The sequence below is a fragment of the Corvus brachyrhynchos genome, unplaced genomic scaffold (genome assembly GCF_000691975.1).
Source record: "Corvus brachyrhynchos isolate BGI_N302 unplaced genomic scaffold, ASM69197v1 scaffold48, whole genome shotgun sequence".
Taxonomy (NCBI): domain Eukaryota; kingdom Metazoa; phylum Chordata; class Aves; order Passeriformes; family Corvidae; genus Corvus; species Corvus brachyrhynchos.
The window spans coordinates 5,601,930-5,617,614 of record NW_008240027.1 but is presented as its reverse complement, the minus strand read 5'-3'; the positions used below and the strand labels follow the sequence as shown (position 1 = coordinate 5,617,614).

Below are 15,685 nucleotides of genomic sequence, written 5' to 3'. Positions count from 1 at the left end.
AGCCTGTGCCAGGGCTTCAAGTTTTTCCAATCTAAACCTCCCCTGGCACAACTTGAGGCCATTTCATCTTATTCTGTCAGGGAGTTGCAGAGAGCAAGAAGGTCTTCCCTGAGCCTTCTTCACCCTAGGCTGAGCCCCGCCAGCTCCCTCAGCTGCTCCTCATCAGATTTGTGCTCCAGACCCTTCCCCAGCTCTGTTCCTTTCACTGGACATGCTACAGCCCTTCAATGACTTACTTGTCATGAGGGGCCTAAAATTGAACCCAGGATGTGAAATGCCTCACCAGTGCCCAGCACAGGGGGACAGTCACTGCCCTGGTCCTGCTGGCCACACTATTGCTGATACAGGCCAGGTGCCATTGGCCTTTTTGGCCCCCTGGAGACACACTGGCTCGTGTTCAGCCGGCTGACAGCCAACATTCCCAGGTCCTTTCACACCACGGGCCTTTCCAGCCACTCCTCCCCGAGCCTGTAGCGCTGCATGAGGTTGTTGTGACCCTGTGTGTCATTATATTCACACCTGATCTGTCTGCCTAAGTAGAAAGAAAACTTGTTGAGTCCTACCTAGCTCTGCCCTTTCTATGAAACCATCAGTTGCAAAAACAGGTCTGCCACTAAAGCTTTGACTACTACAGAAGTAACCCAATACATGCATGAAACAACTAGGAACTGATGGAGTCTGCACTAACACAAGATTCAGCTGAAGGACCACTAGAAGTAGTGAGCAACATTCCAGTATTCTTCCAGCATTGTCCCTCTCATTTGTTATTTTTAGCTTGCTGTTCTGAGAAAAGAAGTCACAGATGTCTCTAACCTGCCTGTCTATTCACCACCTTCAATAGTCAAGATTTCCTTGCAAGTTCCATGAAAATCTTCTTGACAGGGTATTCTCAAAAGTTATCTACACCCACTGCACTTCTGGTCCACACTAATACACACAGACTAGCCAGGTACCCAGGCCTCCTGGAGCTCAGGATCTCTCATAGCACTGATTTGAGAAAGCCCTGCCACAAAGGAAAAGAACTAGAAAGAACTAGAAAAGTACACCAAGGAAAAAGTCAGAGGTATGGCAAGGAGATGCTCTTTCATAAAGGATATGAGGAAGCAGCCAGAAAAGCAAGAGATATTGTGGTGTGGAAGGAGGCAAACATACAGTGACATAAGACTCCCATCCTGAGGCAAGCACATTGTATGAACTCAATTACTGATGGAATGACTTTTCACTCATTAAGAAACTCACTTCAGATAGTTTGTTGGTGTCTGCTCTCACTGCTTCCTGAACATAGAAATTCATTAAGAGGGTCAGGTAGCAATAAGTCCGTGAGACAAGTAAGTCCATGTAAGGGTGTTAGAATGTCTGCAAAGGACACAAGTAAAGCACTCAGACTCCTATTAGCAGTGGCACCATAGAGCCACCAAGTCCAAGCCTTATCATGGACCAGCACAAGCCAGAAGCCACTAAAAGACTTTTACATAAATACATAACCTGTTATCAGGAATCAAATGTTTCCATGGGGAAAATGTAAGGGTTTTGTTTACAGCAACAACTGAGACACAACAGCAAATTAAAAGAATTCATATCTCTAATAATCCTTTTTGACAGAATTCATCAGCCAACTCAGGAGCCCTGCAGTTTATTCTGATTAGGATGAGAAATTTATGATAGAACCAAGTAACTCATGCAATTTTGTCTGATAATAAAAAAATAAAACAAGCAAAAAACCAAAGAACCCTCCCAATGAATAAAAGAAACTAAACAAAAACTAAACAAAAAAAAACCCAACAAAAACACTCCCACAAAACAAAAAAACCCCAAACCAACCAAACAAAAAAAACCCCCCAAAAAACAATAAACCAAACCCAAACACACAGATTTGCCTCAAATGCAACAGAAATTAAAGTAAAAGAAGGTATTTTCTTTACTCACAGAGTACCAAACTTCTTTCTAGCTGACACTTAGTTCAGAAGGATTTTTTTTGGCTTTTACTCTGAACTTGAATGCCAGGGATTTTGTGACAACCGATGCTTTAAATACAACCCTCTCTCACTGCTCCAGCACCCCATCTACTTTCTCTTGCCTGTATACCCAAGGCTTCATAAAATCATTTGCAATGAAACCTTCTGCCCACATGCACCCTGTGCCTGCTCGTGTTTGAAGTGGAAGCTGCTATCACTCTACCATCTGTTCTGTAAAAGAGCATCTCTGTTTCATAACGATATTCCCAGATGAAGGGCAACTACTGCTTCCCCATTGGCAGCAATAGTTTTAGTCCAATTCAGAACAATATCTATTAGCAAAAATACAGAGCAAAATATACTGCATTCCAAGATAAAAAGAAAAAATATCTTTAAATAAAGTCACCTGGAGAGCAACCCTAAAGGCATTGAAGAAGTTAAGGAGAGACAGTAACATTACACACGAGTGTGTGGGTCTGTCCTATTTTAAACCCTTTAAAAGGACCTTTTTGATGCTAAAGAAAAACATGAAAACATTTATGGTAAAAGGCCAGCTTACAATGTCCTTGGATCAAAGGCCAGCCAAGGCCACCTGCCCTTGCAAGCCTTTTTCAACATAAACCTCCACACTTTATTCATTCCCTTTCAAGGCCTGACTGAAAGTACAACCCAGTTGTGACAATTTTGGAATAAATTCAGGAAAATGTTTGAATTTTGAGTGACTGATCCTACAACTTTAGTCTTATATCAAACAACCAATTAAAGAAGGCTCTATTTTTATTTTTTTTCCTGGCAAAACATCTACTCTTCAGTGCAGTGTTGTGGAGTTTCACCTATATGACCATTGTTTCTCTCTCACTCAGGCCAGTATCTCTGTTCAGCCTCAGTGGCGTTCCTGTCTGATCATGAGCAGATATTATGGATCCCACACTCTGCATTCTTTGGTCCCTACCTTTAGACACTGGATTTTTTTAAACTTTTTTTTAAAAATCTGATTTCCTGTTCATTTTTAAGGTCAGACTTACAAAACATGCACAACCTACCTGTGCTTGATATAGCTTGTTAAATATTTTATTTTATTTGTGTTTTTATTAGCAGAATTCAGCCCTCTGGGGCACTTTCATGAAGGATGCTTTTGAAATGTAAATGTGATTGATTTGATATTACAGCTTATATTATTCTTACTTGCACAGTGCCTTTGGGAAGAAGAGAACAGAGTTTTCTTTTTGCTGATGAAAAGGTCTATGGCAGGTATTTTCCTCTTTTCTACACACAAAGAGCCTACAACCTTCTAAAGAAACATTACCTGTCTTTGTATGTTCATGCTAACCAACTTCTAGTGCTTCTTCCATTTTCTGAACTGTTCTGGATAACAAAACCAATAAATTTGATACTGCCATTTAAGATGCAAGTTCAAATTTATACACTATGCAGACACAGTTTCACCTTTAATAGAGTAAATAGTGCAAACCTCACCGATATTATTCCAGTTGCTAATGAAAAGTGCATATAGCAGTTCAGCTCAGTGGTCAAGAACAGGCTGCTGTGTTTGCAAAACCCTATTATAACTTAACTCATGTAGTGAGAATTATTTGACTATTTCAAAAAGCAGTTAAATAAATGAAAAATCCTTTATATAACATTAAGTCCTTTATATAGAATGTATTCCAGAAGAATATTCAAACATCTGGAAATGATGGGCTAGCACACTCCCATTTGAAACCCATGTGTTATACTTTTCCCTGTGGAAAAGTGGGTGGAATGGACACAGATAATATATTTCACTGCAATTCTGCAATCTCCTTCTTGCTTCAAAGAAGGAATATTTGTATGACTTCTACAACCTATCAAATCCCAGCTATTTAGGAGAAACACTTCCCACAGCAATAAACAATGGTAACTGCTTCAAAATAGTGATGTATTGTCTGGGGAGATATTAAAAGTAAAGCAAGTAACTAAGAAGCTATCTGCATTTCACATGCACAGTATTAAAATACACCCGCAAGAACAAAAGGCATTTGGGTAAAATTTAAGCAATATTAAGCGTGGAGTTTTTCCAGTGAATTGCTAAAGCTCAGAAGATGTAACTAATTAGAACAGAAGGCTGCAACAGTTAGACTCTTTCAAAAAGAATAGTTAAGGTACGATGCCATATGGTTTTGAAAACTCATTTAATGCAATCCAAACAGAAGAACATGTGCATGTACCCCTGTGAGTTGCCCAAGCATTAATAGTGCCTTTTAACTCAGCCATTTAGTGCAGGCACAACTGTTACTGAGCTGCATGACTTTAGACAGTGAAGGTAAAATTAAACTGTGAAAAGATCACAAAAGCTGTGAAAAGAGCATAAACCAAAACAAATATTCACCTATGTGTTATGACACATAATGTTCCATTCTGCTGAAACAAGCTATGTACAGCAAAAAACTTTTTAACTTCAAAAGAGCAACTGTATCCTTGCACAAATTTGCACAGTGGTTAGAGCAGTGTGGTCATGCAGCAGATCCTGAGGCAAAGCACTTAATCTATATAATATCTAAATTGCAAAGCTACATGCTCAAAATACAGAAAGAGCCACAGCTATAAATCACTTATAGAAAAGCCCTCATGTTTGACAGTATCAGGTGCCATCTGTTCCTATTCAAGTGTGCTCCTTGAAAAAAAAATCAAGAAGAAATTAGAGTTTAAGAAAGAAGTTGGCATGACATTCACGAATCTAACAAAGAAGTTGAGTTAGAACTGAGAAAATAGCATTTAAGACCTTGACCAGAAAAATTTGGTTGTCATTCAGTACTGTGAAACTAAAAACGTTTTTACTAATAAAGCAGCAGCATTTTTAGAAGTTAGTCCTGCCTTTAACTAGGGTATTGCACTATTGACAGTGATCCAGAAATAATACCAAAAGCAGAACTTTTGCTCTTCCTCTGTCTGAGAGAGTCTGGACCTCATTAAAATCCCAAGGCTTAGTTCACCACTTCACATATAAACCATTCATCCTTCCATCCCAAAAAAAGAATTCATGCACCAAGGAGTAGTTTGAAAACCTTATTCTCTATTACTCTATCCTGCTGGAGCTATTCTTACCTTCTGTGTCAAGAGCTATCATTGTTATAAAACCTTTAACTGCTAGTTATTTTTACCACTGCACTTGGCATGTTTTGGGCATCCAGTAATACACAAAATAAGCCCTTTCAATGAAGCCAAAGTAAGAACAGAAGACTATTTTTGCTATTGTTCAATTAATAAAACCTCCTCATATCAATAATCCCAGACTCATCCCTTTGGAGGCAGAATATAATCCCCTGGGAGGTTTCAGTAAAAATGGAACTGTGCTCCAGTTCTGTAACTGGTAATTTCCTCCCACAAGCTCAGTGTTGATGTGGACACCCTGCACAGGTTCTGCTCATGCCACTGCTGACAGGATAATGGCTCTGTATTCATACCCGTTCCAGTTCCTCTATCTTAATCACCTGGGGGCTGAAGCCACTTGCTTAATTGTGTATATTTTACAAGCAGTCAATGCAAAATTAATTACTATCTCTTCCAGTCCTCCCAAAGACATTTTGAAGGATTTCCACATGTGTAAATTTTTTTAAAGCGTCCTTCATTGATCTATGTCTCTGCCATAGATCTGTGTGCTGCTTTCTGTTCTCTTCAATCTGAGTCTGGAAAACAAGGCACCTTTTCTGCATCCCAATGCCTAAATGTATTCATTGACATTTAATAATATGTTTTACTACTCTGGCCTTTGAGTGTGTTGTATTGCAACTGCCTGGGCATCCCACAGTTTCCCCATGGGTCAGTGACACTTCTAAGGAGGGAATAAGCAAAATTCTATTTGAGCTGATGGTATCACTTTCTTATTGCAACACCTTTGAATGAAAGGTTGTAAATAACAGGAACAACACAAGGCAGCTCATTGCTTTTGGTGTCAGCTCCCTTCAGAAGCTACCTTATGGCTACTAGTGAGGCCACACTTGGACAACACAAAAAGCTGCATTGCCTTCGCTTTTAAGGAGGCAAAAGATTTTGCAGAAGGTTAATTCAGAAAATAACGTGTCTGTAAATCAGAGTTTTTGAAAGCTTATTTTGAATAAATTTCTGTGATACAGAATGTATGGGAAAACTGTAAAGAGCATTAGCTTAAGAATCATTCTTTTATGTCACTTCCCTGATTTGTAACATTTAGCTAGTGTGGAAAATCGTTATTTAAAAACCCATACTTAAATGTGCAAGACAGATATTCAGATATTCTCATCATCTTCAACACTGCAGATTCTCACTAGTAGAACTTTGCATCATTGAGCAGTCTTCCAAGAGAACAACATGAATAATATACATTAATTTATGATTTATTTATCTTTACCCCGACTGCCTTAGTGTCTATATTCTGACAGCATATTGAAATCCAGCCATCTCTGGAACAGAGAAACTAGCCTCCCAGCGCCCCAAACCAACACACTGTGGGAGACAGCAGAGCAAAAAGGTGCCAGAACAAACACTACCTGAAAGAAAGGTGTCCTAGAGACATCAGTTCTGTATACAGAAAGATATACTTGTAAATGTCTCCTCTGAAAGTCTCCAGTTTTATGGGAAAAGAGGCAATGAAAGATACCTCATGAGGGCACACAAGTTAGAGCAAGGGACAGACTTCTTCTAGGTGGGTAGTTAATATCTAGTGATCAAAGCTTTTTTCCTTGAAATCAGCAGAACTCCTACTGATTTCCGTGCATTTTCCTTCCCATAACTATGTTTTGATATGGGAAACTTTAAGTAAAGGTGAATAAAAAACCACTTCAATGAGGCAAATGCCTCTTTCAAAAATAATTATTAAAGGTCTTTCTTTGTCCTTTTAGCCTTTTCCTTCCCCCTCCAGAGAAGGCATCAAAATCTGGCTTTCATCTTCTCAAATCAGCCCTGCCTGTTGTTACAACTGTACCAAAGCTGACTGACCAGCTTTGATTTTTTGGTCTGCTATTTCCCATTAACAATCTTTGTTCTGACAAATACTCTGGACAAAGTAGCTCAATATCATCTCCCTGAACACAAGTGTCTACCACCACTTCACAAGCCTTGGTCTCTGGCTGACTTTCCAAGAAGGCTGTGTCACACCTACACATTTTCTGTGTCGCAGAACACATGAAATGGCACTAGACACCTGTATTGAAGCAGCTGAAGCAACTGAATCCCATTGTTCGGTATAGACCATCCCAAAGCAGAAATATTACATCAGTCTGATAAGATCTATTCCAAATTCAGCACCTGGGTCAGGACAGATGAAGAGGAACCTCAGAGCTTTAGGTACTTTTATACGCAGTTTAATTCCACTGTTGTCTCAAAGGACAGATTCCCTAAAGACCATGTTGAGCTTATAGATTTAAGACTGGTGTATTCTATAAATTCACTGTATACTTGAGTTTACATATTAGTCACTGCTATTTTGTAACAGTAGACTTATAATAATAGCATTTCATACGGCTTCACAGTTAGGGAAGATGGAATAATCATTTAGGAATCCACAGGGGGCCAGTGAAACCAAGTAAATGTTTTCCTATTCAAATTGTGGTGTGAAGGCAAAATTTTTCATTGAAAGTACTGGTATAGATTTTTCAAAAATCTCTCTAAATACCTTTCCTACAAACTCTGTCATAATACATACTAATGTGTTTTCTTGACTGTCAATCATGAAATTAATCACTGAATTACCTAATTATTTCTAAGATCTTTATGATTCTTAGCACTTTCTTTCTACACGATTTCCCTTTTCATTTTAGAACTGATTTCAAGAAAATATTTTAAAATATGCATTACCTAAGAAAACAACTATTATAAGAATAACAAATGATTACTATCTGCTGGCAGAAAAACATTTCAGTCAAATTATTGTAACTTGTATGTTGAAGTGAAGTCTGGATTACAATATTCAGAATTAGGCAGAAGAAAGTGGGGTGAGTTAGAAACAAAGGGAACACTAAATACCTAGAAAGAAAATCAGTGAATTTCTTAATTTACTCTTCAGAAGTAAGGTCGGCAGGTCCTTGAAATTTGAATGAATGTTTACATTAAACACTGGTTGCAAAATTTTAATGTGTTTTAGGAGCAAAAAACTCCAATGAATTCTTCTAGAAGAGAAACACATTAAATCGTATTTCAAAATATTTAAAAACCTCTGTTGTTTTAGACCAGGGAGACCCTGGTGCTACTACTTCTGGTGCAATTGATTTACTTGCACAGAAATCATTCATCTATCAGTATGGAAAACATAAAAGTCAAAGCAGCTATAATATATGTGTACCAGTAAAGCCATCTGTTATGCATTCTTTTCTTTTTCCCTTTTTTTTTTTAGCCCAGCAAATAAAAAAGGCTTTATTAACCTTCAGTAGAATTAAACATGTTTTTTTAAAAACAAAGGATGACTGAGTAACTTCCATGCAAGAGTTCTTCAGACGGGACAATGAGCCCAAGCTGCAGACCACTAACCAAAAACTGCCAATGCCTGTCTGTCCTCACCAATATCATTTAAACTTCCTTGCCTCGGTTTCTTATTGTGGGAGTATAAAATAACAGTGCCATAATAGGGATGATTTGAGGTGAACTTATTCTTGTGGCTAATGCTGTCAGTAAATTTAGTTATGAAGTAGTTCAAAAGAAACCATATGTGTGAAGAAACACACATAGCCACATGTCTTGGGAGAATAGGTGACCCACAAAGAAGCAAAACCCACTCCCTTCCTCCATGTTTTCTAGCAGTTCTCAAATCGCTTTATTCAACTTATTCAATCATCTCCAATTAATTTTCCCCTTTAGGTAGTCTGACTAGATTAAAATAAACAAACAATAAAAAAAAAAAACCCGCAACAAAATGACACAACCACACAGAGACACTTCTGCTCTAAAAAAAGGGGAGGGGGAAAATCAAGTCAAAAAGAACATGCCCCAAATAGTGTCGCTCTGTGTGATGAGTTCATCTATGAAGGTAGAAAGCAATAAAGAAATCTACTCTCATCATCTACATGACAGGAATATGGCTCTAGTGAGGGCTCATCAATCATGCTCCACATCATTAGATGTTCTAAGAACAGTCACACACTGAAAGGTGGGAAACTTGGAGAAGAAAATCAATGTGATCTGACCACTTCTGAGACCAATGGGACTGAGAAGTGCCTGAGTGCAATGCAAGTTCATGCTGCATCAGGAGAGACCCCAGCCAGCCCCACTGTCCACAGGCTGCACTCTGGAGCGCTGCCTTTGCTGGGCTGTGAAGTGACACCACAGACCTCCTGCGAGCCCTGGGCAGCTCTGCCTGAGGAGCGATGTCAGGCTATGTCCTGTGCTTAGTTCTGGGTCTTCTTATCAACTGAAAACAAAATATAACAAGAGGTGGACCAAAAGACGAGGTACTCAGTGGGAATGGAATGCTGACGATATTTTAGAAGTGACCTAGAGCTGAGAATTTCAGGGAGAAAAAAAAAATGAAGAAAAACTATCTGTGGATTGAATGAGGATCCTTTATCAACGTTTGCTCTGACACTTAAAAGCAAAAAAGTAACAAAAATAGAAGTTAAACTTGCTGTCTAGCAAAGAAAATACCCCATCCCAGAATGTCTCTGTGAGTTAGAAAACTTGGTATTTTTGGCCCAAAGTGTGTACTATTAAATAGTGTGATAATCACAGCTCAATATATTCTAGGATCAGTGGTGCTTGTGGAATTCTTAGTTGGTGGGGATCTCAAATTTTAGTAGACATGCCTGTGCGTCTAATGCAACAGATAGTAAAGAGAACAAATTCATACAAAACAGGTACAGCACAAGCCGGAATATTTTTATACTAATTCTCCCCCCTCCTCTGCCTCCCCCAGAAAAACCAAACAATAAACCACACCACATTATTTTGCAGAAGATGTTGCACCTGTCTCCTACACATCCCTCCTTGGTGCTCAGCCCAAGAGTCTGCACACCCAGGGAACCTGTGGACAGAACATGGAAATCCTACTGCAGGCCAGAGAGGAGCACAAAGGCATCAGAGAACATGAACTATCACAACAATAGGTAACAGTAGTAAAAAGTAAGTTTAAATACAACTTCACCAATTGAAAACAGATTTTTAAACAGTTTTTACAGAATATATCAAAATCAACTTAGTCTAATCCTGTTTCAACCTAATTTAGTATTCAAAATCCACTTACTTTAGCAGCTTACAAATCTACTTCTTTCCCAACACTATCAGTTTTTTCTTGTATGCTGCTTCAGGAAAGCTCTCCTGGGTCCGACAGGTTCATACCGAGAACTGAGTTGATACATCGTAGCCACGTATACGGGACAATGCAAGGCTTAGCATAACAAGGTATTTTAAATTTTTATTTTTTTCTTCAAAGGATACATTAAGAATATAGTTTCTGCTCTGGAATATCTTACACCCCATGCAAAACATTATGGCTGTCTTGGATTGATACAATATCAGGGAGATTTTTTCCTTTCATTGTCCCCCCCTAAATCTCACAAATTCTAGCAGGAATAGTCTGTGTTATGGACCTCTTTATTGCTGACAAAGAAAACAGGTCCAAGTCACTGTAAGGTTAATCTTTCTTCACAGCTATCTCTCATCCCTCCAAAGGCTGCATTAAACACCTTCCAAATGACAAAACAAACAGGTAGAGCGAAAACAACAAAAAAAGAGAGACATGAAAAATAGCAGTTCTTCCTTTAAAGCCATCCAGAACACGAACTTGAATTTTGCATCTAATGCCTACACATTGAGGCTTACAGAAAGATTAAAAATGCATAAACAGAATGTGAAATAGCTTGAAGAACACAGAACACATCTGTTAACCAAATGGAAAGTATCTTAAAAATTAAAGAGGCTGTGGAAATTATTTGGTTTATTCTTCTGCATTGCACACAATCATTATGTGTTCTTCTCTTCTAATTGAGTCCTCTAAGCTGTAAGAGATTAATAAACACAAGTGTCCAGCCATAATGTCTATTTATATCAGTCTTTGATCAAGCCTAACTGCAACAAATTAGGAAGAGTCTTATAGTAGTAATTATCAGCATTATTACAAAAGAGCAGCAAAATACTTGCATAACATATTTCTCTTGGACCAAAGCTAACAACGGTAGTGAGGGAGGACAGTCTTAAAATGCTTTTGAAGACCTCAAAGTATACAAGAGCATGAACTGACTTAGATAAATACCTGGATAAAAGAGGATACAACATGCTAAGACTCACTCTAAAATAAACCATTTTTGAAGATAAAGGTGTTCTTCATATAGTATTTTCCATCTATTGTGAAGAGGAGAAAAGGATGGACATGACGCCAGCAAGAATATAAGACTGACTGAGTATAACCATAAAGGGAATTTTAGAAGGGAATGTTATCAGTGTAAGTGGGCTGTCTTTAATTTGTATTAATATATACATAACACTACTCTCTCACCCTCCCAGGAAAAAAACCAACCAAATAAAAACAAAACCAAACCAAAAAAAAAAAACCAAACCAAAACCCAACATACATTGCAAACCACATTTTACTGTTTGCATAAGCTCCATTTTGAGGTTGTCAGTACAGTGAAAAAAATCTACAAGATAATTAATGAGATACAGCAAACCAATAAAAAAAAGGTGTATTTTTCTTCTATGTCTTGTTCTACTTCATTAGCCAGCAGGAGGAAAGTCTTGGAGCGTGCAACTCAGCAATTTGTCTGTTGTCTCAGAAACATACCAAACATATTTGATATGCTAGAGGGGGGAAAAAAAAAATCTCCTTGACTTCCTTATTATTAATCCACATCTGAGAAGTCATGCAGTTTTCATGCATCTGTACCTGAATAGCCAGCAGAAGTGAGAAAACTAGATGTCTGTGTCCTTTGGTGATACAATCCAGTATTTCCATTATTTAAAAAAACATGGAATTTTTTTTTTAATCTAGAATCAGTGCCATGAATCAAGGAAAAGATAGCCAGTCTTTTCTATAGCACATTAATTACCATTACACAGCTAAAATAGACACTACTACTTCATAAAAGAGCAGATAATTAATTTCACTACCAAGAAAGGCTCTTTTCTAGAGAGATCTATTTTTACTTCTTCAATACCATTAAAATATGTACACAGCCAATCCTTATGCGGAGCTAAAGGCAGTTTTTAAATTACCAGTTATGATGTTAATTCTTTGTTAACAAGATTTGTGATTTATATAGCATGCGCAGTTTAATATAACTATAATTTGCTCTCCTGCTGCTAATTGATGAAAAAGCACTACATACTTTTTTTAAACCTTGAAGAAAAATTAAGCATCATTTTCTAATGTGTTATTGTCCATTACTGTACACAAACTGCTTTAAATAATAAAGATGATGATCTAAAAATCAGTTCTAGGATTACCTTTAACTTCCATACCTTGAGTATCTCTGTTACGTACCATCAAATAATTAATATAATCTCTTTCTTTGAAGTGTGAGTAACAGTAGAGAAAATGGAAGGGTAATAAAATGTACAACCAGAATAATGTTGTTTGAACACAATTTCTAACTTTTTAATGTGCAATTTTCAAAAAAAAAAATTATACTGGTGCAGGGGCATATATAATAACGATAAAACAAGCCTTATTTAAAACAAACAAACCCACTAATATTTCCTTTCAGTTAGTTTATAGAGCTTTCCAATTCCCTTAAAGCTTTTTATTTTAGCTAGCACAAATTCTGGTAAAGGTAGCCAATGTTTGTTCCCTGACATTTCTGCTGAGAAGAAAAACAAGGATTTGCTCATCTTGCTCTCTGAATCCACAGTACATGTGTGAGAAATAATCAATAGCTCTTGGTTGCTACTGCAGAATATTTCTGTAAATAATCACTGCAGTTGTAATCCTTGGCCAACAGATGGGGGATCATCTTTGACTCTTCTCTCTCAAGAATGAAAGCACATTTCTGTGTTGTGTGCACACCAGTGCAAACTAATTTGGATCTACTATTTCAGTTTTGATGATTTTTCCCTCACACAGCTGCTAAAAATTTATTGATTTCAAATGCTCCCAAAAAGCTTCTGCCAAAATTTCTCTTCTGTTTCCCCAAAGCTTTTAATTGCTTTGAGGTCAAACACCAAAAAGTATCACCCTTTAACCACCCCAATCCACCCCTCGCTCCCAATAATTAACATGAGCCAGATCTTTGCAGCTTTCAATCATAAGATCATTTTGGCCATGCTTGACCTCCCTTTTGGCTCTTCTGCTTTCTGTCAGAATTTCAGACACTATTTTTATTCACAGAAATTTTAACAAAAAACCCCACCCAAACCTGCAGTTTTCAAGGTTGCACACAATGGCAGTTTTACAAACCAAAGCCTGCCTTTGCCAGCATGCTTTGGGATGTGACAGTGTGTAACTCACCCAGCAACATAAGCAAGCTACAGACCAAACCTGAAAATAATGTGTTCAATATTAAATTCTTGCACAGGACTAAGTGATTAAGTCCAGGGAATAGTCTTTAGTAGGCATAAAACACTTTTTTCTTTATCAAGCAAAACAAAACTAAACAAACCCCAAGAAACCAACCAAACAAAAACCCCAGAGTAAACATATTACAGAGTTCCTACTCTTTGGAATATTTGTATACCTCTGAAGAGAATTTTTTGAAGAAATTCATACTGTGACTTTATGGTGTACATCCATTTTTTAATGGATTTATGTATATAAATGCTGTTAAGCTCCCTGGAACAAGCACTGTGCTCCTTGCTCTTTATTTCAAGACCAAGAGGTTCTTGTCCTTAATTAGCTTCTTAAGGTTGTTTTTACCACCACCTTGGTTTAGATGGATAAAGCCTTAGCATAATGAGATTACTAAAAAGCTCCACCTTACAATCCAGAGCATTACAACAATATACTTAAAATACACTTCTTCATGTACATGTAGTGGGACAAATGCAGAATTATGAATGACATTTACATGCTTCCATCTATGTGCAAATTCTGCAGCCACATCAATAAGGCTTTTTAACGGAGACATCTTTACAAAACACTGATATTTGCTTTAAAAGCTAAGGTTAAAGCAAGTATCTTCAGTGAAAAAGATGACAATTTCAGTTTATTTCCAACACGCTATTGAAGATATTATTTAAAATGAGAGGGATATCTATCTAGAAGGGAAGGAAATCATGACACCCAGATCACTCACAGAATTCAGAATAGACTTTTTCACAAACAAGTTCAGGCCAAGGAATACTCCTAGAGTTAGCAATAAGTGTAATTCTAGCACAGAAGGTCATGTGTGTGCCCTAGAGAACCAGAGAGTTTAGACAAACTTCAGTTAATGGAAACTGCTCTCTTAAGATCAAAAAGAGGAACAACGAAATTGAATTTGCTTAATTAAAACAAATTTGATCTATTTCCAGAAGGGGGGGAAAAAAGCTCATCTCTGATCAATTGAGATTCTTTGAGGATACTGCCAAGATGAAAATCACAGCATAATTCAACCAATTCTTTTTTAACAGAAAAAAAGAAGGAACATCTCTGAGGTGAGCTCTAAGGTGAGAGCTTAATTACAAGACAGGAAACTATTTTTAGAAATAACTAACTTTTAGATTTCAAGACCAGTCAAAGATTACAAAGTAAACTTCTAGTAAGTCTGTCCCCATTTCTGCCCATGACCAAAAGCAGAAGAGGACCTATACAGACTCAGCCCTCTCAGTAGGACACAATGGGGATCAGGCAACTGAATAAGGTTGACAGTAAGGAGACACCACAACAGTTTTACACTCAGGTGAATTCCTTGGAAAACCTTGGACCCTTCTGGACATTAGCACACACACATGTTCCAGCAGTTCTGTGGAATTAGCATCAATATTTTCAAGTGCGATATCAGCATTATAGATAACCAGTAAGAAGAAGATTTGACTTTTAAAATACTCAGTGGTCATAAATATGTGAGCACTGCAAATCATATCAAATGCAAAAGAGAGCAGATCATTTAAGGTGCTCAGGCTAACAGCAGTTCAATAGTGATAAGCTTCAACCCTTATATCATAAAGCAAAGAAGAAGAAATTCTTGCAAAATCTGTCCATTAACATATGATAAAGCAGCATGAATGTTTCTCCAAGATCCCAAAGTCAGTGATGATGGACACTGGGGACTGCTGCTGCTATTGGAACATAGCTATGGGCTACATGGACAATTGGTCTAACCAAGCAAAGTATTTATATTCTTCTTTAAAATCCAAGCTGTTGAGACTGTTGTGTGCAGAGAAGAAGCACAGGTGAGGAGGGAAAACCATGCGCAGCCACATTAATGAAACTGAACAGGAACAAAGATGGCCATCACTACCACCAATTTTGCAGTTCAATCAAGTTTTTCATTCACAAGTCTCCAAGGATTACACAAGTGTTCATCAATGAGGTAACCAGTCTCTGTCCAACTCATTTTCAGATGAGTTAATGTCATAGGTTAGCAAGCATAGTCCCGGAAGGAATGTCCTTGCTAAGGGGTGCTTACAGTTTCCTCTGGGACCTGACAGAACCTATCAGCTGGCCAGTTTGAATATGGACAATTCTTTAAGCCACTTAAAGTTGTGAGCGCCTCTGTGATCCACACTTAAGAACAGACAAACTCCCCCCCCAAGCTCTCTCTCATTTCCAGTGCTGGGACAGGTGGCTGCGGGGCCCGAGTGGGGGCCAGCGGGCCCAGCCCTGCTCGGGCCAGGCCGGGCCAGGCCACGGCTCCCGGAAGACACCCCCCGCCGGG

General features: G+C 38.1%; 1 protein-coding gene across 5 annotated transcripts in view; it reads right to left on the bottom strand.

The window, feature by feature from the left end:
* Window positions 1-15,685, bottom strand: part of ST6GALNAC3 (ST6 N-acetylgalactosaminide alpha-2,6-sialyltransferase 3) — a 216,935-nt gene that overhangs the window by 148,828 nt on the left and 52,422 nt on the right. Inside the window, exon 1 of one of the 5 annotated variants that reach the window (XM_017743549.1) lies at window positions 1,927-2,013. The exons of the other annotated variants lie outside the window; for them this stretch is intronic. The gene's annotated coding sequence lies outside the window, so the exon portion shown is untranslated. Of the gene's footprint in view, window positions 1-1,926; window positions 2,014-15,685 lie in introns of those variants that run through there. 5 annotated transcript variants of the gene reach the window in all.